Below are 26,766 nucleotides of genomic sequence, written 5' to 3'. Positions count from 1 at the left end.
ACACATATTCGGTTGCTTTGGTTTTGTTATCGTGCTTTCGGCTTTTATTGCATGTTTATCTTTGATTTCGAGGTGAGTTTCTCACACCCCCTTTTTTAACGTTTTTATACTTTTGGGGGTAGCATATATATCCTATCCAACTAAACGGTTTATTATATTCCTTTACAAAACTGCGATTTGTATCATGGACTTGTGTTTTTACTTGATTACTTGCTCAGAATTACTTGCTCATGGTTGCCTCAATAAGTATGATCATCCATTTTGTTATGAGTGGAAAGGGGACCCCTGATCTGAGTACGTTAGTTGTCACCGACTGGAAAGGGCATTGCTGATTATTACACTTGTTCATGGAATTGCATGGTTTTTACGTGCTTATATAAAACTTGTGTGAACTCACCAACTATTCAATTAGTTGACCGTATTTGATATATATGCTACAGGAATGATTATTAGAGGATGATGCTTGATGAAGACACTAGAGTTAGGATACTTTATATAATGGAAAAGTTGATTTCAATTTTATTTGGTTTTTCTTTTATTGAATATATTTTTTTGTTTGAACTTGTGTATTTGAATTATTATCAAATTAATGATAATATTGTCTCTTAATAGTGGCACATGTGTTTTGAACAATCTGAACGTCACACTCAGTCGTTTCCGCTTAAGCTGGGGTGTTACATCGTATTAACTCTGTCAGCGCGTTAAAAGACTGTTTACTCATTTCTTCTTGTTACTATTATCTAACCTAGTCAAAGTAATAAGGTGAGAAGTCATTCCCCATATTTTACAACTTTTAAACGTTTTGGGTACACTTGCGTATTTATCCATATTTACTACTTATATATTATTCACACTAGCAAACTGTGAGTGTTGTGTGTTAATCATCTAAATGATTTAATTGCTATTTGTTTAATTGTTTGTTTATTGTACTTCGGAGAGGTTCATCAGAAGTCTAGCATGTTAGTATGATCATACACCGTCTTAGTAAACAAAGCCCGATTCGCTAGGTGATGGTCAACTGACACCCTTATTTGTATTTGCTTGTCTTAGTAGCCAAAGCCCGATTCGCTAGGCAATTGTCAACTGACACAACTATTTGCTCATGGTTTAATTGATTTATACTCACAATATCAGTTTTGCTCATTTTACATATACATTATTATTATATCAAAACTAGTGACTTTTCTCACTCAGCCTTGTGTTGACAAATTTATATTATTTTGTACGCATTTGCAGGTTATCATTTGGTTTGAAGCTAAGATGAAGAAACACTTAGAGAGACCCTAGTTAATGAAATAAAACATATTTGTGTACTTTTTTATTTTGGTAATTTGTTAAACTTTGTGTACTTGATTGAAATTTTATAATAAATAAATAATTAGATATTGTCATATTTAAATTGTATGATAGTACCTTATGAGCTGTGAACCAAAGATTCGCACCCCGGCATTTCCGCCTTAGGTTCGGTGTGACAACGGGGAGAAAGGGCGGTGGTGGTAGTTAGTTTCACACCCCAACATACGACGGAAATGTCGGTGTGAGAACCGGTTGTTCAAAGCTCAAGACACTAACATAACAATATTAACGTCAATATCTATTTATTTTATTAAATTCAACCATATACACATGTTAAAAAGAAAATACAGTCAATAATCCAAATAATACAAAATAAGCTAAAATCAACAATAATCTATTTATTAGATATCCTAGATCCAAATCTAGGTTCATGCAACTTTAATATCCACTAAAGCAACCTGCAATATGCGTAAAAATAGGTTTGTCAACAACATATATTGAGTAAGTAACCACAGTTTCATAAATATAATGGTAAACAAAATATAACAATTCAATTGCTTTATGTGAGTACAACAATTAATATATATGAAATGTTTGTCTTTTAGCCATGCCACGCGAACACGGACTACGGTTACTCGAACGGTGTTTGATCATACTGCATGAGATATATTAATTGGCCCAAGGCAACCTTTATTTTACAAAAAACAAAGCTGCATTAGGTGAAGTTGCATCAGACCTCATGCAACATTTTTATTAGATAATGAAATTGTTTCTTTCAAATGCAACATTCTAAAACGGTTGCATTTGAAAGAAATAGTTAAATTATCTGACAAAAAGGTTGCCTAAGGTATAATGCAACTTCACCTAATGCAGCTTTTTTTTTAAAATAAAGTTTGCATTAGGCCACATTTTTGTAGTATAATCAAATAATTGTATAGCAACATATAGACAATATATGAATTGTTTTGAGATATAAAAGGGATCATTTATACGCATAAAGGCCCCGAAATAAAATAGTAAAAAAGGGGATAGTGATTACTCACCTTCGAGTTATAAGCGAGCTGATTCGTTAAACAAGAAAAATAAGCGAGCTAGCCCAACTGAGTAAAATAATCCTAAAAATTTTACATATGATAATATATTAAAATCGAGCAATTAGCAATTGGAATTACGTAAAAACTCAATATGGTTATCAAGTTATAAAAAAACAAGATTTAAGCGAGCTGATGCGGGTTAGAACCAAACAGTGAATCTGGGTTCGGGTTCTGGTCCATCACATGTAGACAACAAAACAAAGTTAAAACTCTTCTAGAGCGAAAGATGATTTTGACCAGAAGATGTGGTAATTAAGAAAACATGGTTTAGACTTTTTAAGAACCCTAAATGGGTCAGACAGAAATTAAACGACAAATACCCATCAATCATTGAAATTGACTGAGGGCTTTTGTTTATCAAATCAAATAGGATCAAATTTACTCTTAACAACTTACTCGAAAGATGGATGGGAGATTCATAACCGAGTATAAAGAGATCCTGGATCTTGAAAATTCAGTTGGAAGATGTTTCTTCAATAAGAACACGAGCTAGCACAAGAAACTCTGAAAATTGAAAGATTAAGATTGTTTGCAACAAAAGTAATTAGGTTTGAGAGTTTCGTTTAAGTATCAAAGGCTTCTAACTCGTTTTTAATTAACGAATTAGGTTAAACGGACTCGTTTAAGGAAAGAAATAAGCAGTAAAGGAAAAAATCAGGTGAATTCAAGTTAAAGATTCGTGTTTATCCATAATAGAATTAACCTAGACGTAAACCTAGTCCATATACCTTTTCTTATTACTCAAACTTCACAAAAAGGGTCGAAAAGAAAACGATTTGGAGATCGAAAATGAAAATAAATGATTTTGACTGATCTAGAAGTTGGTCGCGCCCCCATGGGGAGCTAAGCTTCCAAACCTCGTGTGGCATGGGGAGGTTAAAAACCTTCAGACTTTTTAGTTTTGAAAGTTCTAGCCTCTGGAATTTCAGAAACACGTTTTTAGGCCAAAATAAGCAACCTTAAGAATAAAAATGAATCTAAAATACAAATAAATTATTTTTATCATACATTGACATAATAGTATTTTGAAAAAATTAAACGGGTCAGGTTTCCGGATTTGAAAATCGCAAATGTTACAGTTAGCTGTAGTGGTGGTGGCAAGGACGGTAGCGATGGTGGTGGATGGCAGCGGTGGTGGGTGGTGGGAGGGTGGTGAAGGTGATGAAAGGTGGTGTTTGGAGGATGGTGAATGTGATGTAGGGTGAAAGATGGAATGGAATGAAAAAAAACAAAGGGGTTGGATGAAATGAATTTGGGGTATTTTAGGGGGAATGAAATTGACTTAGTAATGACTTATTCCATTCATCAACCAACCAAACACTCTTTCTTTCATTCCACCATAATGATCCATTCCATTTCGCCTCTCATTACAACATACCAAGCACTACCCTAAACTCTTCTCTCATTCATTCTAGCTATATCCGTGGATTAATCAAAATGGTAAATGGGTCATACTAATTAGTTAAATATTTATTGATATGCGTCAATTAATAAAAATCTTTCTTATAAATATATCAAATTTAAAAAATATTTTTCAACCCGTGTATCACATGAGCATATAAGCTAGTTTCTTCGTATAGAAGCCAAACAAATGTTGTTAGAGCATAATGTCTATTGCTAGGGTCTTAGATGTATTAGATATGATTGTATATGGATAAAAATGTCAAAATGTATTTTGTATTGTATACAACGCATAAGTTCCAACAAGAGCGGATATCTTATGTGGCAAATATGATATACGCCGTATAAGTTATACGGCCTTGTTGTTCCTTATGATGTTTCCTATAAATAGGGAACTTATGTGTTTGTACGTAGATTTTTGGTCATTGTCTGAGAGAGAGAGTAGAGAGAGAAAGTGCTTAAAGTGTCATATCTTGTAATACTTTGATTTATTAATGAATATGAGCTTAACGTTGACTTGATTGTGTTCATTCGCAATGGATTCCCCACATTGAGTTAGAGGCTGTAACATTCAGAGATCCTAATTGTAATCTACTCAAGATCACAGGTCATTTCAAATGTTTATTAGGTCGTGGTCATTATTAGAGTACCTACTGTATTTTGTTATAGCTAAGAATAATGGAGAAAAGTTCGACAGAAAGACTAACATGAAAGAATCAAGTTACGCATATATATGGTTTGGATATTACAAGCCATTGTCCTTCTGTAGTTGGAGTTTAAAAGTCATGCGTGAAGCTTCACAATGGATGCGTTTGAACTAGGGTTGTTCTTCGGGTTATTTATTCAGGTTTCGGCTTGTTTGGGTCGGGTTGTTCGGGTTTGAGCTCAAAACAAATTGACCCAAGAACCGACCCAAATAAGTTTGGGTTGTTCGGGTTCGGGTTTAATAAATTAAAAAAATTATCCACCTTTAACAATATCATAAAATAAAAAACCATATTCCAATCCGTTATAAAACCATAACATACAGCCATATTCAACAATAACATATATTATTTAGCAAAACATAAAATTTATCATGCAAGCATGCATTAGACGAGATGAATGAGTGTTATAGCCTGTGGATCAATACTTGTGTAGATTGAAGAAACATGCTCAATACATATTGGTTTAAATACTATGCTATTTAAGTTTTCGAATTGAAGATACATTCTCAACATGCTTTATGTTAATTAATACATTCGGATGTGATAGATCCAATATTAATTGGAGTCTAGAGAATAGCCGAACAAGAATACATATGGTCACTGTGTTACTTCACCGCTAAACTACCCTATAAAAATTAGGGATACATGCATCAATGTATTATACTTCGGGTTATTCGGGTCAACCCGAATTTGGGTATTGCAACCCAAATACCGACCAGAATATTTTATGTTACGACCAGTATTCAAGACCCGAGTCCAACTACAGCCAAACTGAGTTTGGAAAATATAAGAGCTCAATCGACAAGAATAATCAAACTTCCAGCCCGTTATGAAGATTAAAAAGATTAATAAAAGATTTGGGTGGATCTTCTTCAAGCATTGTCAAGAATCTTATTTCTTGATCGGCAAGTTATTTTATTTTTAGTTACGAATTTGTTTCCTAGTTTTATTATGTTTCCCACTTTTCTAGTTTCCTTTAAATAGCTTTGAACTTTTAATAATAATCAGTGAGTTTTATTTGGTCTCTCGTCTCTTCACTTTTGTGTTCTTGGGGATATTGACAGTTGTGCCAAATAAACCGTATCAACTAGTGCTTTCATTCACTCAATCATGCAGCCCCGATGTGAAAACCTGTCCTTTGAAGAATCAGTCGCCAACTTGGTTGAAACCTTCACCACAACTTCAGCTGAACACTCCACCAAGCTCAATCTCCTCCTCACCCACCTCACCAAACCATCCAAAATTGTCCTCGCTGCCCTCACCAATAAACGATCCACATCAGAAGACAGGAACATGAGTTTTCTGATCATGCTTATGATATACGCCCTCCCAAATTGATTTTACCTACCTTTGATCTTTCTAACCCGTTGTAGTGGTTATTCCAAGCCAATCAGTTCTTCGCCTTTTATAAAATTGAACCTGCTCAACGCATACCCATGGTTACTTTTAGCCGATCCAGGGATGCTCTTAGCTGGTATAAGTACCTCCACAACAATGAGTTATTAGCCACATAGGACGCTTTTACCCGGCCACTCGAACTTCCCTTCGGTCCGTCCTATGATAAACATCAAGCTGCTTTATTTAAACTTCGCCAAAATTCCTCTGTTACCGCTTACGTGACGGAGTTTGAACGCCTTTGCAATTGTGTCATCGGGCTACCACAGGAGGCGTTACTCAATTGTTTTATCTCTAGCCTCCGGAAAGACATCCAACAAGACCTCGCCATCCACAAACCAGACACCCTTCCCTTAGCGATCGGACTTGCGAAATTCATTGAAGACAAACTCAATGACCAAAGATTCTGATCCCACCCAAACCCACCCTTTCGTACCACCCATGTTCTAAGTACCCTAGCTCATTCCTCTACCAACCCTTCTCCATCAAAAAATACCTCAACACCCACCACCCTACCATTGTTACCTACCCCAACATATACGGCCTCAAACCTTCCCACAACACGCCTATCACATGAATCCCTACAACAACCAAAGCGACCGGTCTTTGTTTCCGTTGCCCCAAAAAGAATCATCCCGGTCACCATTGTAACCCTCCGCAATTCCACTTCATCATGGATAAAGATGAACCCCGTTAATCGATCTCCATGATAACAACTAACCACAGCTATTCACGTCACCTCCTAACATATACCACTCCAATAACCATCATCCGCAACCATTCCCACCACCGCCAAACATATACCAAATCGATAACCACCATCCACAACCATCCCCGCCGCCACCTACCACCACCCAAACCGATACCCACCCACGTACTGACAACCACTTTTGGGCCCTACTCCGGCGGCGTTGCTAGGAGTCCCTTCGCCTAAATTCCTTCGGGTCATAGGTTTTATCGTTGGTCATCTGGTTATCTTCCTCATCGATTCCGGTAGTATTCACAACATTATACAATCTCGCATGGCCTCCTTTTTGAATCTGCCCATTACTCATATTACCCTATTTTCAGTGATGATCAGAAACGGGGAAATTGATCTACTGCACTGGTTTCTGTCCCGATGTCGCAATCTCCTTAGCCACATGACCCTTCTGGATGCCATTATTTGTGTTGCCTATATAGGGTGCCGACATCGTCCTTGGGGTTACATGGTTAAGCTATTATGGCCAAATCACGGCAGACTTCTCTGTTCCGTCTATTTTGTTTTCACATAATGTGACCTCAGCCTCGCATGTGACCCCAGCCATGCTACACCACTTACTACAGAAGGATGTTGTTGCATCCATGCATGCACTCATCCTCCAACCTCGAAACGAATCTGCCCCACCTATTCTCACACTGCCAACTAACCCTACCATCCAACACGTTTTACAAACCTATGAAAACCTATTTCGCACACCCACAACCCATCCCCCACGCCGACAACACGACCATCACATCCATCTCCAACCTAATAGACAACCGGTTAACGTCTGACCTTATCGTTATCCCCATTACCAGAAAGCTATCATGACTAATCTCATTTATGAGATGTTAACAGAAGGGGTCATAAGACCAAGTACAAAAAAAAAGATGGTACAATGTGATTTTACGTTGATTATCGAGCGTTAAATGCACTCATAATCCGCGATCGTTTCCCGATTCCTACGGTGGACGAGATACTGGATGAACTACACGGGGCTATTATTTTTTTCAAAACTCGACTTGCGGGCAAGTTATCACAAGATTCGTGTGGCTCTGGAGGACGTCCACAAGACTGCGTTTCGAACGGTTAACGGTTATTATGAGTTTCTGGTTATGCCTTCGTCTTGTCAAATGCTCCTTCAACTTTTCAAGATGCTATGAATGACATTTTTCGAGATGTATTACAACATTTAGTGCTCGTTTTCTTCAATGACATTCTTATTTACAGCCAATAGGCATCGAATTATGTGAACCATCTTGAACAAGTCTTTAAGATCCTCTCTAGTCATCAACATTTTGCTAAATTTTCTAAATGCGTGTTTGGTGTATATGCAGTGAATTATTTGGGACACGTCATCTCTAAAGAGGGGGTTGCTACTAATAGTGATAAAATAAGCGCTATCCAAGATTGGCTGATTCCAGTTTCGCAAACAGCCGTTTAACGATCTCAATAAGCGCTATCCAAGATTGGCCGATTCTAGTTTCACCAAACAGGAGTTAACAAGATATTATTGGCGTTTTGTCTGACACTACTCTCAGATTGTAGGTCCATTAACTGATATGTTGCAGGGAACTCATAAATTTATTTGGATCAACAAGGCTCAACAGGCGGTTGACTTTCTCAAAAAGACAATGACGTCTTTACTGATACTGACCTTACACGACTTCTCAACAGCCTTTGATATTACTACGGATACATCCAATTTCGGTATTGGTGCTGTCTTGTTCCAGAGAGACAAACATATCGCTTTTTTTTTAGCAAAAAGCTTAACCTTGGATGCGAGCGGCTTCAACTTATATTCTAGAACTCTTTGCTGTGACAGAGTCAGTTAAAAAGATGCGCCATTATCTTCTTGGTTGACGGTTCCATGTGTTTACTGACCACCACAGCCTTCGATACCTATTAACACAAGTGATTCAGACACCGGAACAACATAAATGGGCTAGCAAGTTGCTCAGCTACGACTTTGAGATACACTTTAAACCGGGTAAAGAAAACGAAGTTGCAGATGCTTTACACTTTCAGTTCTTATTTTACGTGGCTTCACGAGCTTCGTGATTATTATACAGTGAACTCGAAAGGTCGTGACCTCATACAACACATTTTGCAGTTTCCTGATCAACACCCATATCAGCAAATCCATGATGGGTTGGTCTATCATCACTGTCGCCTCTAAATTCCAGCCCTACCAGGTTTGCGTTCCAAACTGTTGCAAAATGATTCATTATAGCCTGTTAGGAGGCCACTCGTGGATTACGGCCACCGTTAAGCACATTCAGGCTTCCTTTTATTGGCCTAATCTTCGCTCTGAGGTAGCTCATTTTATTGGGAATTGTCTGGTTTGTCAACAAAATAAGTCCACAACACATAAACCCTATGGGTTGTTGCAACCACTTCCAATCCCGAATCAGGTATGTGAAGAAATTTGTATGGATTTCATAACGCACCTTCCCCCTTCACACGGAAAAACGGCTACTTGGGTTGTTGTTGACCGCCTAACAAAATTTGCCCACTTTATATCGTTACCATCTAAGTACACGACTAAACAATTATTCATGATCTTTCTTGAACAGATCTATAAGTTGCACGAGTTGCCTAAATCCATACTATCCGACCGTGATCCACCTAGTGCTTACCTGGGTACATCTCTTCATGATCTTTCATGACCTGGGTACGTCCCTTCTGCACTCTAGTGCTTACCACCCGCAAAAAGATGATCAAACGGAAGTAGTTAATCGCTCATTGGAGTGTTATATACGGTGTTTTACGTGTGACGAACCCCATCGTTGGTCTCGTTTTTTATACCTTGCTGAGTTTTGGTGCAATACAAGCCATCATAGAGCCATTGACATGACACCTTTCCAGGCTCTTTATGGTCGTCCTCCACCATCGGTTCCACAGCTTGCTCTAGACTCCCTGACTTTGGCTACTAATTTAGTAGAGCATCAAAACATTATAACCATCCTTAAGGCCACCCTTCAGCATACTCGCCAACGTATGTCGGACCAAGAAACCAAACACCACCAAGACATGGAATTTTCCATTGGTGATCAAGTATTGTTGCGTCTCAGAGACTATCGTCAAGTTCCAGTTGCTCAGCGGTGCTCCCCTAAGTTCAGTAGACGCTATTATGGTCCTTTTAATATTCTTGAGAGTATTGCGCAAGAGATATAATGCTTAATATACATAAATCCCATGTAGATTTTATATAATATTTTAATAGTTTATGTTCGGTTTTTATTAGGATTTGTATACTACTAACATAATTGAATAATGTAGGTCCCGGGACTTGTTCGTGGTTAAAGAGGGCGAAAAACGAGCTAAACCGGGAAACCGAAGAATTAAGAATCGAACCGGACCGAATCAGGATGTGAACAGGACCAGACCAGACCAGGTCACCCCCCTAGGCCAGAGTGCCGCACGGTCGTGAGGGGAGAGGCCACCGCGCAGCGCTTTAGATGTTTATGCTTCCAAAATCTTCCGTTTTGTGGGTTTGGGCCTTCTATTTTCCTATTTATAGACCCCGAAACTCAACCTTAAAAAAACCTGAAGACCCTAGCCGGACAGGACGAATTTGGGAGCCTTAGAAGTGATCTTTGGGAGGTTTTAGAGGCTTGGGATCATACGGTGGCGAGCATATCGATCAAGAACGAAGACCCCGAGTTTTATCGCCTTTAGTCTTCGTTTCTTTTGTTTTCCACCATGATTTCGTTTTTTATTGTTTTGTTTTACTTTAAGATGCTAGGCTAAACATTATAGACTGCCTAGGCTTATGATGAACCTACTTTGACATTGCGTTTTGATTTGGGAATTATTTATCGTTATGGTTTTATAATTTAGTAAAGGTTTAATTATATTAAATTGATGCATATGGATATTTAGGATTGTTGATTAATTGATATTATTCCAAAGTTGCCTTGATTATTGTTTGTCATTAAGATAGGTTGCTATTAGGTCAATTACTTTGTGTTCTTGATTATTTTATGATTGATTTCGAATAAGATCATAGGAATAATAATTATTAATTAAATAAACCTAAGTGTACTTCTAACCTAAATCTGTAAAGTGCTAGGTTATTGATAGATCTTTATTATTTGATTTTGCTAGATTTTAGTTCTTCGTAAGGAGTCCGTCTAGGTTGGATTATTTAATTATTGTCTATTGAATCAATTAAATATATTAAGCTTCCTTTGATTTCCGCGCTGTAAGGTAGGATTTCGTATAAAGGAACTAAGTCATAAATAATTAGGTGACCATAAGAAAACTTGATTTTTAATACTGGTTTGTGTTAAAATTTATTAGAAACCCATAGGTGTCTCTTGAGAAGAGTCAGGGGTCCTGTTCGGGTTTTCTCTTAGGTGTTTATTTTACGATCCCATTCCATAACTATATATTTTCCTGATTAATTAACATCTGAAATTTAGGGGATTCTAGCCTAGGTGGTTATCTCATCATCATTTGAATTAAGACCAAGTTCTAAGTTTAGTTGTCTTTAGTTTTCTTAATTAAGTTTAAATTAGTTTAAAATTAGTTTATTAGTAAAACTCCCCCTTAAAAAAATAATAAATAAATAGTCGTGTCTGTACTTGAGTCTAATTTAGCTAGTTTACATAATTAAAAGAGTGTTGTGGGTGCGATATCCAAACTTACTTAGCTGTACTAGAGTCGACCGGTTCACTTACCGGTTAGTAGTTTTAGTTTAGTTAAGAGTCTAGAATTTGGTACTTAGTGTCTAGATTAGCATGTTTTTATTAGACTACTTTTAGCACATCAGCAGGTCGCTTATCGTCTAAATTTGCCAACGGGGTCTCGCATTCACCCGGTTTTCCATGTTTCATTGCTTCAACCTTGCAAGGGTAATTGGCTTTCCAACTATGCTCCATTATCTCCGAATATTATTGAGCCTATTACTACCGACCTTGAGGACAAGGTCGATTTGGAAGGGGGGATATTGTTGCGAACAGTATTCAAGACCCGAGTCCAACGACAGCTAACCGAGTTTGGAAAATACAAGAGCCCGATCGACAAGAATGATCAAACTTCCGGCCCATTATGAAGATTAAAAAGGTTAACAAAAGATTTGGGTGGATCTTCTTGAAACATTGTCAAGAATCTTATTTCTTGATGCGCAAGTTATTTTATTTTTAGTTACAAATTTGTTTCCTAGTTTTATTATGTTTCCTACTTATCTAGTTTCCTTTAGATACCTTTGAACTTTTAATAATAATCAGTGAGTTTTTATTTGGTCTTTCTTCTTTTCTCTTTTGTGTTCTTGGAAGATTGAAGGTTGCTAAATAAACCATATCATTTTATCCCCGGTTTGGGTTAGGAGTTTAATCAGTTCGAGTGAATTCATGTCGGGTTATTCGGGTCGGGTTCGTTATTTGGGTACGGTTAAAAAACAAACCCCTTGATTTTAACTATGATAAAAACAAGTTCTTATTTCTTAGAGCCAGCTTTGTGTTTCAGATGTCAGAATCTTCTAGCTTGTGGAACATGGAAAATATATGTATATAATGATTAAGAGGTAACCCTAATCCATGGCCGTGACGATGAAGACGCACCAACTCACATCAACCTTCTCACCCATGTGCACAGAACGTTCAATTTGCATGGTGCTAATGAAGATGTCATTTTCCTCCATTTGTTCCTGTTTTCACTTACGGGTCGTGCCGCCACTTGGCTCGATTCGCAACCTGCTGGAGCATTCAATAATTGGGAGGCGTTGCGTACCGCTTTCTTGAAGAAATACTTCCCACCTGCCAAAGCATCTCGTCTCCATGATCAGATTCATTCTTTCCACATGGAGCCGAATGAGCCGTACAATCAAGCTTGGGAGCGTTTTCAGAGTTTACTGGCCCGTTGTGCACAGCATGGTCTTACTCCGTGGGCCCTTGTTGAGAAGTTTTACAACGGGCTGACATTTGAGACTCAGGCTCGTTTCAACACTGCTGCTGAAGGTAACTTAATGGATAAGAAAAGTGAAGTTAAGTGTAATGAATTGTTTGAAAGTTTTGCCCAGTCCTAGTCTGCTAAAAATCCACATCACGGGAATTCAAATCCCGTCACTAGTACACCCTCATCCATCCGAGGTGTGCACCAGGTTAATCTGGATACTAGTGTGACGACTGCCTTAGAAAGTCTAGCCAGTGAGATTAAAAAACTTAAGGGTAAGGTAGATAAGTGTGAGTTGTGTAGAGGGGGCATGGGACTTTAGATTGTCCGTTGATGAGTCAAGAACAGGTAGAGTTCATTGGAGGACAGAATAGGGTTCCTAATACATTTAATGGTAATAATAAATCAAATTGGAACAATTATAAAATTAATAATTATAACTCTAATTAGCATTCCCCCGGTGCATACCCTGGTTTCAAATCAAATTCAAATCTTAATCGGGGGCAGGATCAGTCGTTTAGTGGGGATCAAAGCAGTCAAGGTGGGAGTAATGGGCTGGATTTGAGTGGTGGTATTGGTAGGTTAGAGGAGATGATGAAGCAAATACTAGTTAGAGATTAGAAAACTCATATGAAAATTGTCGATCATGATTTTCTAATTAGGAATCACCAGTCCGCACTTTTAGATCTCTAGAGAACCATAGGTGATATAGCCCAAAGTTTAGATGAGAGACCCCTAGGTCAATTTTCGGGTTCCACTAAGCAAAATCCGGCAGCTCAGTTAAATGCCATTCTACTCGTAGTGGTAGGGTTTTAGGTCTGGAGAGAGAGATTGAGGTAGAGGAGAGAGATGAGTTAGTGGATGAGGAGATAGTAATGGAGACTCCTGGGAGGGTGCCCAGCAAGTACCGCACCAACCAGTAAGCCCATAGTTAGAGGAAGTGAGTAAAAGAAACCGAGAGATGTTAGGCCTTCACCGCTTATAGATCATGCTTGTGTCCCATATCCAGCCCTTCTTAAGAATCAGAAATTTTCTACAGAGTACTGGAACTTCTAAGATATGTTTAGGCAGCTTAGGATTAATCTTCCGTATATCGAGGCCCTCCAGCATATGCCGAAAATATGCCAAGTTTTTTAGAAAACTTGCTCGTGAAGGTTGATAATTTAGCTTTCCCTGTAGATTTTGTGGTTTTAGATATGGAGGCCGATGAGAGAGTTCCTATTATTTTATGTCGTCCATTCTCGCGTACTGCTAGGGCAGTTGTAGACGTTTTTGATGGTAAGATCACTCTTAGAGCTGGCAGCGATAGTGTCACTTATATTGCTAAAATCCATGAGACACCCGAGTGGTCAAGACGGTCTCATTAGTCCGTGTCATCCCGTTTATGCGATTGAGTCTTTTATTCTGGGCGTGGATCCACGTCATGAGCACCCCCATCCCGTCAGAGTTTGTTTGTAGGAGAGGAACGTCGCGAGTTCTCGAGAGTCAATGGAGTTTGATAGAGAGAGAGGTAGTGGTCGGCAAAAGTTTGTGGAGTTTGTAAAAGTTGGAGATAAGAGGAATAAGATTGAAGAATGGTCGTATCGTGATGCAGTTTCTTAGAGAACCATGGAGATTGACCGAGGTGGAGGAAGCTCCACTTGGGCAGCTGATTAGATTACACAGTAGAGTGTCTTGAGTGAAAACTCAAGTGTAGAATTTGTATTGTTATTCCGTCTTTATTTTTGAGTCTTGTCGTGTCACTAACGCAGTTTTTTGTAGTTCTTCTTTTTTTTTATTTTTAAGTTTTTGCAGGATTGAAAAAGCTAGAAAAATGACCCCATGAAGTATAATGCAAAATTCAAGTGTGGGGATGGAGCAGCTGAACTGTATACTTTTTATTATTTGCTACTATTTTTTCATGTTTATATATATTAGGTGGGTTGGTTGGTCTGGTGCATGTTTTTAACGTTGAAACTCTATCAAGTTGATAAGATATGTTTTAAATATTTTTGTTGAATGCTTTCCGCTTCCGTTCGTTTGTGATTTAACGCCCGTAAAAATTTCGTTGAGAAAAGAAAATAAGGGCTTATGCCTTCTATGATTGTATGTTCTACCAGGACTCGTTCTAACAACTTCAGGGACCTCCTGGTCGTTCTCGTATGTTAAGTTCTTAACCTTTTCATCCTAGTTATCGTAATTTTCAACCTCGAGGGGCCAGAGTGTAACATTTAGTTTTACATCAAAAAAAGAAAACCCTAGCCCCCCCCCCCCAAATCCCGATCGGCAGCTTCGAGGGGAGGGTTCTCAACGTTTTTTGTGCCCTCCGTCCATTCTCCAGCCTCTAAATTTCGATTCCAGGTCTGTGCTAACCTTATAAGAGTTTTTTACACCATAATTCATCATAATATCTCGCGTATTGATCGATAAATCGCTTGTTTTAGGCTTATCGAGTGGCTGTCCAATTGAGCAATTTCGGGACTGTTTTGGTTAAGATTTTTGCACCAAAATCTTCTTAGGTATGTCTAGTATAACATACTTTATAATCATGTCCATTGGTGTTCGTTTGATTTGTCAACTAGTTGTAGATTGAAAACTAGTTTTCGGTTGTCTAGAATAGTTCTTTGTTGCGTTTAACGTGAGGGATGAAGTAAATGATGACCAATTCAGTTCGGATAGCTTCGGTTTAGTGTACGGGCTGTTGGAAAATGATTTATATAAGTATTGGGGCCGAATTGGTTGTCGGTTACTCAAACAGGTCAGTACAACACGTATTCGAGTTTATTGATTAGTCGGTGCTTTGTGCTTGCGAGTTACCGACCCATTTAACTCGTGTAGCGTCGTGTGGACTTGTTGGCTGTGAATTTATCAAATTGGGCCCAAACGGGGCTGAGTTGGATGTTAAGTGCTTAAACAACTCTTAAACGCGCATATTGGTGTCACCTAGTGCTTTCGGGGGTAATTTGGGAATTCTTTATTCCCGGGAGTATCTAAGGGTTGCGTTGGTGAATATAAGGCCCCGGGGGCTGTTATGATTGAGTTTGATGCGGTCGAGGCTTTAGGTAACTCGAACCATGTTAGAACATCTCGTAGGATAAACGAGTCCTTTTAGTGTCGTTAGTAATGATTGTATGTAAACCGACAGACGTTTGGGTTGTGGGGATACTTAGGGGTTCTCTAACTCGTGGTGAATACGTGCCTTGTGTCAGGTGAGTTCATGATGCCCCATTTTACCTTTTACGTTTTGGGCTAACATACACACCATATTACAACTTTACTCGATTTTACTCGTTTAAACTAATTGGATGATACTACATAGCCTTACTTGTGTTGTGGGTTCGTGAAAATATGTGAGAAGTATATTATACGCTGTAGGATATTTGAGACTCGTTTATGGTCAAATATATATTCCTTAAGGTTATATATATTACTTATGGCTTAGGCTCAAGGATATAGGCTTACTTGTATCATAGCATGCCTTTGGATGATATTTATGTATGTTTGTACGTATGATTATACATGTATTATTGTATGGCCAATAATTGGCGATGTTATTTAATCGTTATCGACTAAGGATGTTGCGTATGCCTACTTTGTGTTTGCATACGGATGGATGGTGACCTTGGCCGGGCCAAACTATACTACTCAGGTTCTTAAATCCTGTGGCGAGCCCTGGAAAGCCCGTGAGGGGGGAGGCTCGTGTGGCCTGATCACCATCGGATGGAATGATACGTGTTTGGGTTGTACATGTGCTCGACCCTGATGTTATTACTTGGATACTACGTGTTTGGGTTGTACGTATGCTCGACCATCATGTTATTACTTGGAAGATATTTATAGGGATATAAATATATAAATGTATATATATGCATAAGTATGAATAGTTATTGTTGATGATGGCCTAACTGTTTGTATCCCGTCTTATTTTGAAACTCTTGAAATGATTATTATAAATGACAATTATTAAAACTTGAACTCACTCAGCTCAAGCTGACTTTGTGTGTATGTTAGTGTGAGTTTCATGTTAGGATGAGGATGCTTACCGCTTGGACATGCTCAAGGCTACTAGGACGGTTGAAGACATATCTAGTCAGAAAGTTTTCAATAATAAACATTGTTTCTTTTCAATTTTTACTAAATACATTTAAATTTGGTTTTGGGCATAATTCCCGGGTTTTGGGAACTTGGTTTTAGTACTTGTGATTTTCCGCTGTTTATTACTCTGAAACGATTTTTAATAAAATGAACTTGTTTGACTTTAAATTTTTGAGAATTTTTGGATATGATTACCAACTGTAGGATTCCCCGGGATTCGAGGTCTTACAAGTTGGTATCAGAGCCATGGTTCGAGGGATCCGAGCATCCCCGAATGCTTGGACTCGAACTGTAAGGGGAAAAGACTAGAATGCCAACCGTGAGTAGCTGCCCGCCAAGAGGTAACTTTAATTGTTTTGTCATTCCTTTGAATTCTAAAATTATCATTATATGATTAATTGCTTAAATGTTAGATAGAATGCTAATGTGGTTAGGGTCAAGGGGTGCTTAGGATGGGCGGGTGAGGTAAACAATTAATAACACTTGATCAACGTTATTAGCAGTTTACCGTTATCTTCCATGTTCTTAATACTACTTGTACTTGACCGTGTTAAAATTCTATCTTTGTAGGAATAAGTCATGGTTAATACTCGTCCATCTAAGAGAGTTCGTCCGAGTGTTTGTGGTCGTGGTCGTAAGCCACATGTTGAGGCTGAGAGAGAGAACCCGACCCCTCAGCAGGAAGAGGCCCCGGTTCAGGAGGAGGGGGAAAGCCCTACTTAGGTCCTTTTATACGTGCGGCCATCGCAGATGAGGTTTATCAGGTTCTTCAGAGCGTTATTCCCGAGATTGTTGCTGAGGCGGTTGGGGTTGCAAAAGAGTCGATGGTTGGTAAGAGTGCGGATAAGCAGGGAAAAGGTCAAGAGACTCAGGTTGAAGACGAGGTAATGGCACCAAGTGGTGAAGAGGAAGGAGTTCGTGCGTTTAGTGTGTCTTCTAGAGGTTGTTCGTATGGGGATTTCAAGAAGTGCGACCCTCCCGCTTTCGATGGTCCTTAAGATGCGTTGGCAGCTCATTAGTGGGTTAGAGAGACGGAAGCCGTGTTGAGGGTCAGTAAGTGCAAAGGGGAGGACATGGTGACTTATGCTACTGCCTCATTTCGTTCTGAGGCACTGTGTTGGTGGGATAATCTAGCTCAGGTTATGGGTGAACGTTCTATTTGGAGGATGGCTTGGGAAGAGTTGTAGCAGTTGGTTATCGATCATTTTTGCCCTCCGCATGAATTAGATAAGATAGAGCAGGATTTCTTAGCTTTAGAAGCGGGTGATATGTCACATCGAGGGATACTACAAAATTCAACCAAATGGCTCATTTATGTCCCGATCTAGTTACACTTGAAAGTAAAAGAATCAAAAAGTATGTGAAGGGCCTTCAGGTAGATGTTCGTAGGGGTGTGGTGACCACCGGCATGAGCTCTTTCCATTCGGTGGTTACCCTGGCAGGTACATTGTATGAATAGAGAAAGATGGTGAGCCCAACTTAATCTGAAAAAGATTGGAACCCGAGCTTTAACTCCAATGGCAAACATTATGGGAGCAATGATTCTGTGTCGGCTGGGAAGAAAGCGAGGACGGAGTCGTCGGATCGTAAGAGTAAGGGGTATAGCGATAGATGCAGGAAGTGCGGGAAACCGCATAGGGGGGAGTGTAGGCTTGGGACTATCCCTTGTTTTCGTTGTGGGGAGACTGGACACCCCCACTATGAGTGCTCGTCGTTGACATGCTACCGGTGTGAGTGGTCTGGTCGTTTGGCCTCTCGGTGTACTGAGTTTAAGGCGGAAGGTTCTGAGCTTGGAAATTCTTCTAGAATTAAGTTGGAAGGAGAACCAAAGGCTAAGGCTAGGGCCTTCAATATTTCTAAGAAGGAGGCAGGGAAGGACAGGGACACGATTCAGGTAATCCTTTGTAGTCGTATTATTCGTTAAAATTTTACTGTTTATCTTTTTCTTTCTCTAGAAATCTTTTGTGTGTAATGACTTGGCTAAGAAGTAGTACGCTATCATTCCGTAGAGGCTCCACTTTTACCAGTCCTGTGTATGATTAGGGGATTGGGAGTTGTCTCAATCTTCGCTCGTTCCTGTATAGCAAGATTCGGGGATGAATCCCTTTCTAAGGAGGGTAGACTTGTAACGCCCGTAAAAATTTCGTTGAAAAAAGAAAATAAGGGCTTATGCCTTCTATGAATGTATGTTCTACCGGAACTCGTTCTGACATCTTCAGGGACCTCCTGGGCGTTCTCGTATGTTAAGTTCTTAACCTTTTCATCCTACTTATCGTAATTTTCTACCTCGAGGTGCCAGAGTGTAACATTTAGTTTTATATCAAAAAAAAAAAAAGAAAACCCTAGCCGCCCCCCCCCCCCAAAATCCCGATCAACAGCTTCAAGGGGAGGGTTCTCCTCGTTTTTTGTACTTTCCGTCCATTCTCTAGCCTCCAAAGTTCGATTCCAGGTCTGTGCTAACCTTATACGAGTCTTTTACACCTTAATTCATCATCATATCTCGCGTATTGATCGATAAATCGCTTGTTTTAGGCTTACCGGGTGGCTGTCCAATTGAACAATTTTGGGACTGTTTTGGTTGAGGTTTTTGCACCAAAATCTTCTTAGGTATGTCTAGTATAACATACTTTAGAATCGTGTCCATTGGTGTTCGTTTGATTTGTCAACTAGTTGTAGATTGAAAACTAGTTTTCGGTTGTCTAGAATAGTGCTTTGTTGCGTTTAACGAGAGGGATGAAGTAAGTGATGACCAATTCAGTTCGGATAGCTTCGGTTTAGTGTACAGGCTGTTGGAAAATGATTTTTATAAGTATTGGGGCTGAATTGGTTGTCGGTTACTCAAACGGGTCGGTACAACGCCTATTCGCGTTTATTGATTAGTTGGTGCGTTGTGCTTGCGAATTACCGACCCATTTGACTCGTGTAGCGTCGTGTGGACTTGTTGGCTGTGAATTTATCAAATTGGGTCCACACGGGGCTAATTTGGATGTTAAGTGCTTGAACAACTCTTAAACGCGCAAATTGGTGTCACCTAGTGCTTCCAGGGGTAATTTGGGAATTCTTTATTCCCGGGAGTATCTAAGGGTCGCGTTGGTGAATGTAAGGCCCCGGGGGCTGTTATGATTGAGTTTGATGAGGTCGAGGCTTTAGGTAACTCGAACCATGTTAGAACGTCTCGTAGGATAAACGAGTCCTTTCAGTGTCGTTAGTAATGATTGTATGTAAACCGACAGACGTTTGGGTTGTGGGGATACTTAGGGGTTCTCTAGCTCGTGGTGAATATGTGCCTTGTGTCAGGTGAGTTCATGATGCCCCTTTTTACCTTTTACGTTTTGGGCTAACATACACACCATATTACAACTTTACTCGATTTTACTCGTTTAAACTAATTGGATGATACTACATGGCCTTACTTGTGTTGTTGGTTCGTGAAAATATATGCGAAGTATATTCTACACCTTAGGATATTTGAGACTCGTTTATGGTCAAATATATATTCCTTAAGGTTATATATATTACTTATGGCTTAGGCTCAAGGATATAGGCTTACTTGTATCAAGCATGCCTTTGGATGATATTTATGAATGTTTGTACGTATGATTATACATGTATTATTGTATGGCCAATAATTGGCGATGTTAATTAATCGTTATCGACTAAAGATGTTGCGTATGCCTACTTTGTGTTTGCATACGGATGGATGGTGATCTTGGCCGGGCCAAACTATACTACTCAGGTTCTTAAATCCCGTGAGGGGGGAGGCTCGTGTGGCATGATCACCATCGGATGGAATGATACGTGTTTTGGTTGTACGTGTGCTCGACCGTGATGTTATTACTTAGATATTACGTGTTTGGGTTGTACGTGTGCTCGACCATGATGTTATTACTTGGACGATATTTTTAGGGATATAAATATATAGATGCATATATATATATATATATATATGCATAAGTATGAATACTTATTGTTGATGATGGCCTAACTGTTTGTATCCCGTCTTATTTTGAAACTCTTGTAATGATTATTAAAAATGACAATTATTAAAACTTGAACTCACTCAGCTCAAGCTGACTTTGTGTGTATGTTAGTGTGAGTTTCAGGTTAGGAGGAGGATACTTACCGTTTCAACGTGCTCGAGGCTACTGGGACGGTTGAAGGCATATCTAGTCGGAAAGTTTTCAATAATAAACATTGTTTCTTTTCAATTTTTACTAAATACATTTAAATTTGGTTTTGGGCATAATTCCCGAGTTTTGGGAACTTTGTTTTAATACTTGTGATTTTTCACTGTTTATTACTCTGAAACGATTTTTAATAAAATGAATTTGTTTGACTTTAAATTTTTTAGAATTTTTGGATATGATTACCAACTGTAGGATTCCCGGGATTCGAGGGTCTTACATGTGAGGGAAAGGGATATTTGTTTGATGCGCACGTTTGGAGTTGGAGGGCATACATGGAAGAAGACTTTAGCATCATATCTTCATGCCCATATTACCTGCTAAGCCTTTTCCATTATCTATCTTGCGTATTTTTATTTTTGTTTTTGGTTTTTAGGTTTTTAGTTTTTGTATTTCGAATTTCTTTTTATTTTTAGACCTTATCCTTGCATTGAGGACAATGCTAAATATAAGTGTGGGGATAGGATATTTGAGTCATAGTTAAATTTTATTATAAAAAAAAGGTTTTGAAAAATGTCCCTTGATATTGTCTCTTTTTGCATTTAAATGGGATATGAGGATATTTATCGGGAATCGGTTTTTCAAACTACTAACAATATGAGATAATATTAAAGAAAGCGTACTTAGCATGGGATGTGTCATTAGGCCCAACTAGTCTTGAAAGATTTCTCATTGCATATTCTTAATAAACCTAATTAATCTTAGATTTTGTGGGTTCTCATCCAAAGTGGGGATAGTGAAGCTGAAATTCGACAAGGCATAGAGAGTATTACCATAAGCTGACTACTATAAGGTGGTGAGAATTGAATGTACTTTAAAATTAGCATAGAACTCCGTTTTAAGAAAATAAATAAAGAGTGGTGGTGCCCTGCAAATGTCCATTTTTTTATGAGCTTTAGTCTTTAGTTATATATTTTTAGGTAAAAGATGCCTAAATGCACAATAAAAAATAAAGAAAAAATAAATAAAAAAGAAAATAAAATGTGAGAAGAGTTATGTAATGAAAAATGCCAAAGAAGCATTCTCAAAAATAGAAAAAGAGGCCAAAGTGCACATACTAGACGAGATTGAGAGTTTACGTGTTACCAAGGGGATGGTGACTCTAAGGATACACTATTGGGGCTCAAAGTTTCTAGTCAATAAATATTTTCTTAGGGAATATATAGGACAAAGTCCAATAATATTTAGGGCATGCTCGTACGACCTCAGTTGACCTATCATCCATTAATTTCATCTAAGTGCATTTTCTTCTTACCATTAAAGGGTTGTTATCTTACGGTGATATGTTGAACCAGCTTACTTCAACTCGATTATTTTTAATTGTCTTTACTATGCTTGAGATGGGGTAGGTGGATCTTAACCCTAAAGGTGTGAGACCTATAGGTTTTTGATATCACATGAACTTAAATGCTTAATGTATGTAGGGGTTTGATAGGCTGTTGGCTGGGTTTATGTGGACCACAATATCGGCGATCGCGGTTTTCACGTTTATCTGAGCTTTAAGATAACCTTATATGTTTTTAAGACTGGATTTCTCTGATGTTGATCCCATTGCAATGAGACTTTTTCAGGGACGAAAAAGAGACAAGTGTGGGGATATTTGATATAATGCTTAATATACATAAATCCCATGTACATATTATATATATTTTAATAATTTATGTTCGGTTTTTATTAGGATTTGTATACTACTAACATAATTGAATAATGTAGGTCCCGGGACTTGTTCGTGGTTAAAGAGGGCGAAAAACAATCAAAAAACGAGCTAAACCGGTGAACCAGAGCATCAGGTATCGAACCGGACCGAACCCGGAGTGAACCGGACCAGACCATACCGGTTGACCCCATAGGCCGGAGCGCCATGCGGCCGTGAGGGGAGAAGCCACCGCGCAGCGCTTTGGATGTTTATGCTTCCAGAATCTTGGGTTTTGTGGGTTTGGGCCTTGTATTTTCCTATTTAAAGACCCCTAAACTCAACCTTAAAAATTCTGAAGACCCTAGCCGGCCAGGACAAATTTGGGAGCCTTAGACGTGATCTTTCGGAGGTTTTGGAGGCTTGGAATCATACAGTGGCGTGCATATCGATCAAGAACGAAGATCCCGGGTTTTATCGCCTTTAATCTTTCATTTCTTTTGTTTTCCACCCTGATTTCGTTTTTTATTGTTTTGTTTTAATTTAAGATGCTAGGCTAAACATTATAGACTGCCTAGGCTTATGATGAACCTATTTTGACGATGCGTTTTGATTTGGGATTTATTTATCGTTATGGTTTTATGATTTAGTAAAAGGTTTAATTATATTAAATTGATGCATATGGATATTTAGGATTGTTTGATTAATTGTTATTATTCCATCGTGCTATTAGGTCAATTACTTCGTGTTCTTGATGATTTTATGATTGATTTCGAATAAGATCAGAGGAATAATATTTATTAATTAAATAAACCTAAGTGTACTTCTAACCTAAATCTATAAAGTGTTAGGTTATTGATAGATCTTTATTATTTGATCTTGCTAAATATTGTTCTTCGTAAGGAGTTCGTGTAGGTTTTATTATTTAATTATTGTCTATTGAATCAATTAAATATATTAAGCTTCCTTTGATTTCCGCGCTGTAAGGTAGGATTTCGTATAAAGGAACTAAGTCATAAATAATTTGGGTGACCGTAAGGAAACTTGATTTTTAATACTGGTGTGCGTTAAAACTTATTAGATACCCATAAGTATCTCTTGAGAAGGGTTAGGGGTCCTGTTCGGGTTTTCTCTTAAGTGTCTATTTTACGATCCCAGCCCATAACTAAATATTTTCCCGACTAATTAACAACTGAAATTTAGGGGATTCTAGCCTAGGTAGTTATCTCATCATCATCTGAATTAAGTCCAAGTTCTAAGTTTAGTCGTCTTTAGTTTTCTTAATGAAGTTAAAATTAGTTTATTAGTAAAACCCCCTTAAACAAATAATAAATAAATAGTCGTGTCTGTAGTTGAGTCTAATTTAGCTAGTTTACGTAATTAAAAGAGTCTTGTGGGTTCGATATCCGAACTTACTTAGCTGTACTAGAGTCGACCGATTCACTTGCCAGTTAGTAGTTTTAGTTTAGTTAAGAGTTTAGAATTTATTACTTAGTGTCTTGTAACACCCGTAAGTTTTAGTGAAAAGGATTCATGCCTTGTAAATCTATACCTTTAACCGAGACCCGTCCTAGCATATTGAGGGGTCTCCGGGTCATCTTTGAAAGTTATATTATATAGACTTTGGAACAAAATATCACAAAATAGAAGTTGGAGGACCGATTTTGTATTTACCCCATTTAAACCCTAAGCCCCCCCCCCCCCCCCTCTTAGACCTGCGATCGGCCCCCTCCAGCCACCTCTCTCTCCCGTTTTTATACTTATTCAATCAATTTCAGCCTAGTTCTACCTAATTAGAGGTTAGTATTGTTCGGTTGACCATCTTTTTCGATCATGCACGGCTGTTTAGACTCATTTATGGATCAATTCTTCGTCTAGGTCAAAAATCGGTGGTTGTTTGTTTGGACTAATACCGGGGCTGAACAATTGAAGTTTCTTATCACAATATCTCCCTAGGTATGTCACTTACAACATACTAAAATTTCATGGCCATTGGAATTGGTTAGGTCGGTCAATCGATTTTAGTTCAAAAACTAGGGTTTATCGGGTGTAGAATCGTCAATTGTTGAGTTTGATGCGTTAATCGATTGAATGACCAACCGAATCAGTTTGTACAACCCTAGGGGGGTTTAAGGGCTGTGGGAAAATTATTTTTTTGGAACTCAGGGCTGATTTGGTTGGTGATTGGTCAATCGAGTCGGCAGTGCGCGAATTGTCGTTTAAATGTTATATTGAGAGTTGTAAAAAGGAACCGTCAACCCTATCAACTCGGGTGACATAATTATGATGTATGAAAAGGTTAAGATGGGAATTTGGTTTATTTGGGGCTGATTTGTTTGGCAATTGGTTTTAAGATTTATTACGCGCGTATTCGACTCGATTTGCATACCGACGGGTGAGTTGTGCATCATGGTTAGCCCCGACCATGATCGTAGGGTGGATTTGGTTAATTGAAGGGTTTTAGGGGCTGAGGTAAAGTAATTGGGTATGGTTTGGGCCTCGGGCCAAGTTGTTGGGCTTCGGGCCAAAGTGTTGGGCTTGAACGGCCCATTAGGCAAGTGTGTTATTGCGGTTTAGTTTAGTGACGCGTTGTGTACAATTTACAGGCCCTTACATGTGAGTGTGCACTTAGAGATTTCCTAGCTCATTGCAGGTGTTCGGTTGATTTCAGGTGAGTTTATGATGCCCCTTTTCACTCTTTTCAAGTTTTGGGCTAGCATGCACACCTAAGTGTTTTCTTACTTGATGGAATGTTTTAAACTATTTTGCATAGGCTTGCTAGTATTGGTAGGCCTTGGAATGTTATAGAATGTGTGTATGTACATATATTATTGTATGGCCAGTATTTGGCGAATGTTGTAGTCGTTATCGACTACGGAATGTTATTATTGAATGGTGATCTTGGCCGGGCCAAACTATACGACTCAGGTTCTTAAATCCTGTGACGGGCCCTAAAAAGCCCGTGAGGGGGGAGGCTCGTGTGGCATGATCATCATCGGATGTTACGTGTTCGGGTTGTACGTTTGCTCGACCCTGAATGTTATACGTGGATGTTATATATATATATATATATATATATATATATATATATATATATATATATATATATATATATATATATATATATTGTTATATATATAGCGATGTTACGTGTTTGGGTTGTACGTGTGCTCGACCCTGATGTTATTATTTGGGTGGTATTTATAGGGATATAAATATATGGATGTATATAGGTATCTAAGTACGAATACTTAGTGTTGATGATGGCCTAACTGTTCGTATCCCGTATTAAATTTTAGACTCTTGGAATGTTTTATAATCCCATTTTTATATTTAAACCCTTGGAATGATTTATTTAAATGTCTATTATTAAAACTTGAACTCACTCAGCTCAAGCTGACTTTGTGTGTATGTTAGTGTGAGTTTCAGGTTTAAAGGAGGATGCTTACCGCTTGGACGTGCTCGAGACTACTTGGACGGTTGAAGGCATACTAGTCGGAGATTAATACGCAAGCTGTTTTCTTTTTATTTATTACTTTAAATATTTAAATTATGGTTTTGGGAACTTGGTTTTAGTACTTGTGATTTTCCGCTGTTTATCACTCTGAACCGAATTTTAATAAGATGAAATGGTTTGATTTTAAATTTTTGAGAATTTTTGGATATGATTACCAACTGTAGGATTCCCGAGATTCGGGGTCTTACATGTCTAGATTAGCGTGTTTTTATTTGACTACTTTTAGCACATCACGTTTTTGGCGCCGTTGCCGAGGAACTCTTGGCGATTGCGTTATTAGCTTTGATTAGATTTATATACTACATACGTGCTACTTGTATTGTTTTGTTTTGTTTTGTTTTGTTTTGTTTTGTCTTTTAAGTCGTAGGAGTCTAATTAATTTTATTTTATTTTAAGTTTAGTTTTTTTATTTATTATTAGTTTTATTTTCGTATTTACATAGAGTCTACTCAGTTGGTCTTGTGTGTTTTTCAGGTTTATGGCACATCTTCGTTCGCAAGGACCACTTCCGTTAAAGTCTGAAGCCAGTTAGTCATCACTGATCATCATAGATTCTCCACCGAAGTCATCACCATACAGTTCGCCACCGTCGAGTCCCAGAACCATTCCTGATATTCAAGTGGCCAACTACCGAACCGTTTACCAACAAGCCTTAGAGGGTTTCACCTGAGATCACTCACCCATCATCACCCCCGTAATCGATAACGCTAATTAATGGCAGATTCCATCTTATGTCATAACCAATCTCACCCAGAGTAACCTATTTCATTGCCGTGACGATGAAGACGCACCAGCGCACATCAACCGTCTCACCCGTGTGCTCAG

Source organism: Bidens hawaiensis, unplaced genomic scaffold, assembly GCF_021521415.1.
Source record: "Bidens hawaiensis isolate Kalapana, Puna unplaced genomic scaffold, B.hawaiensis_p1.1 tig00419456_1, whole genome shotgun sequence".
Lineage (NCBI taxonomy): Eukaryota > Viridiplantae > Streptophyta > Magnoliopsida > Asterales > Asteraceae > Bidens > Bidens hawaiensis.
This window is presented reverse-complemented; position numbering follows the sequence as displayed.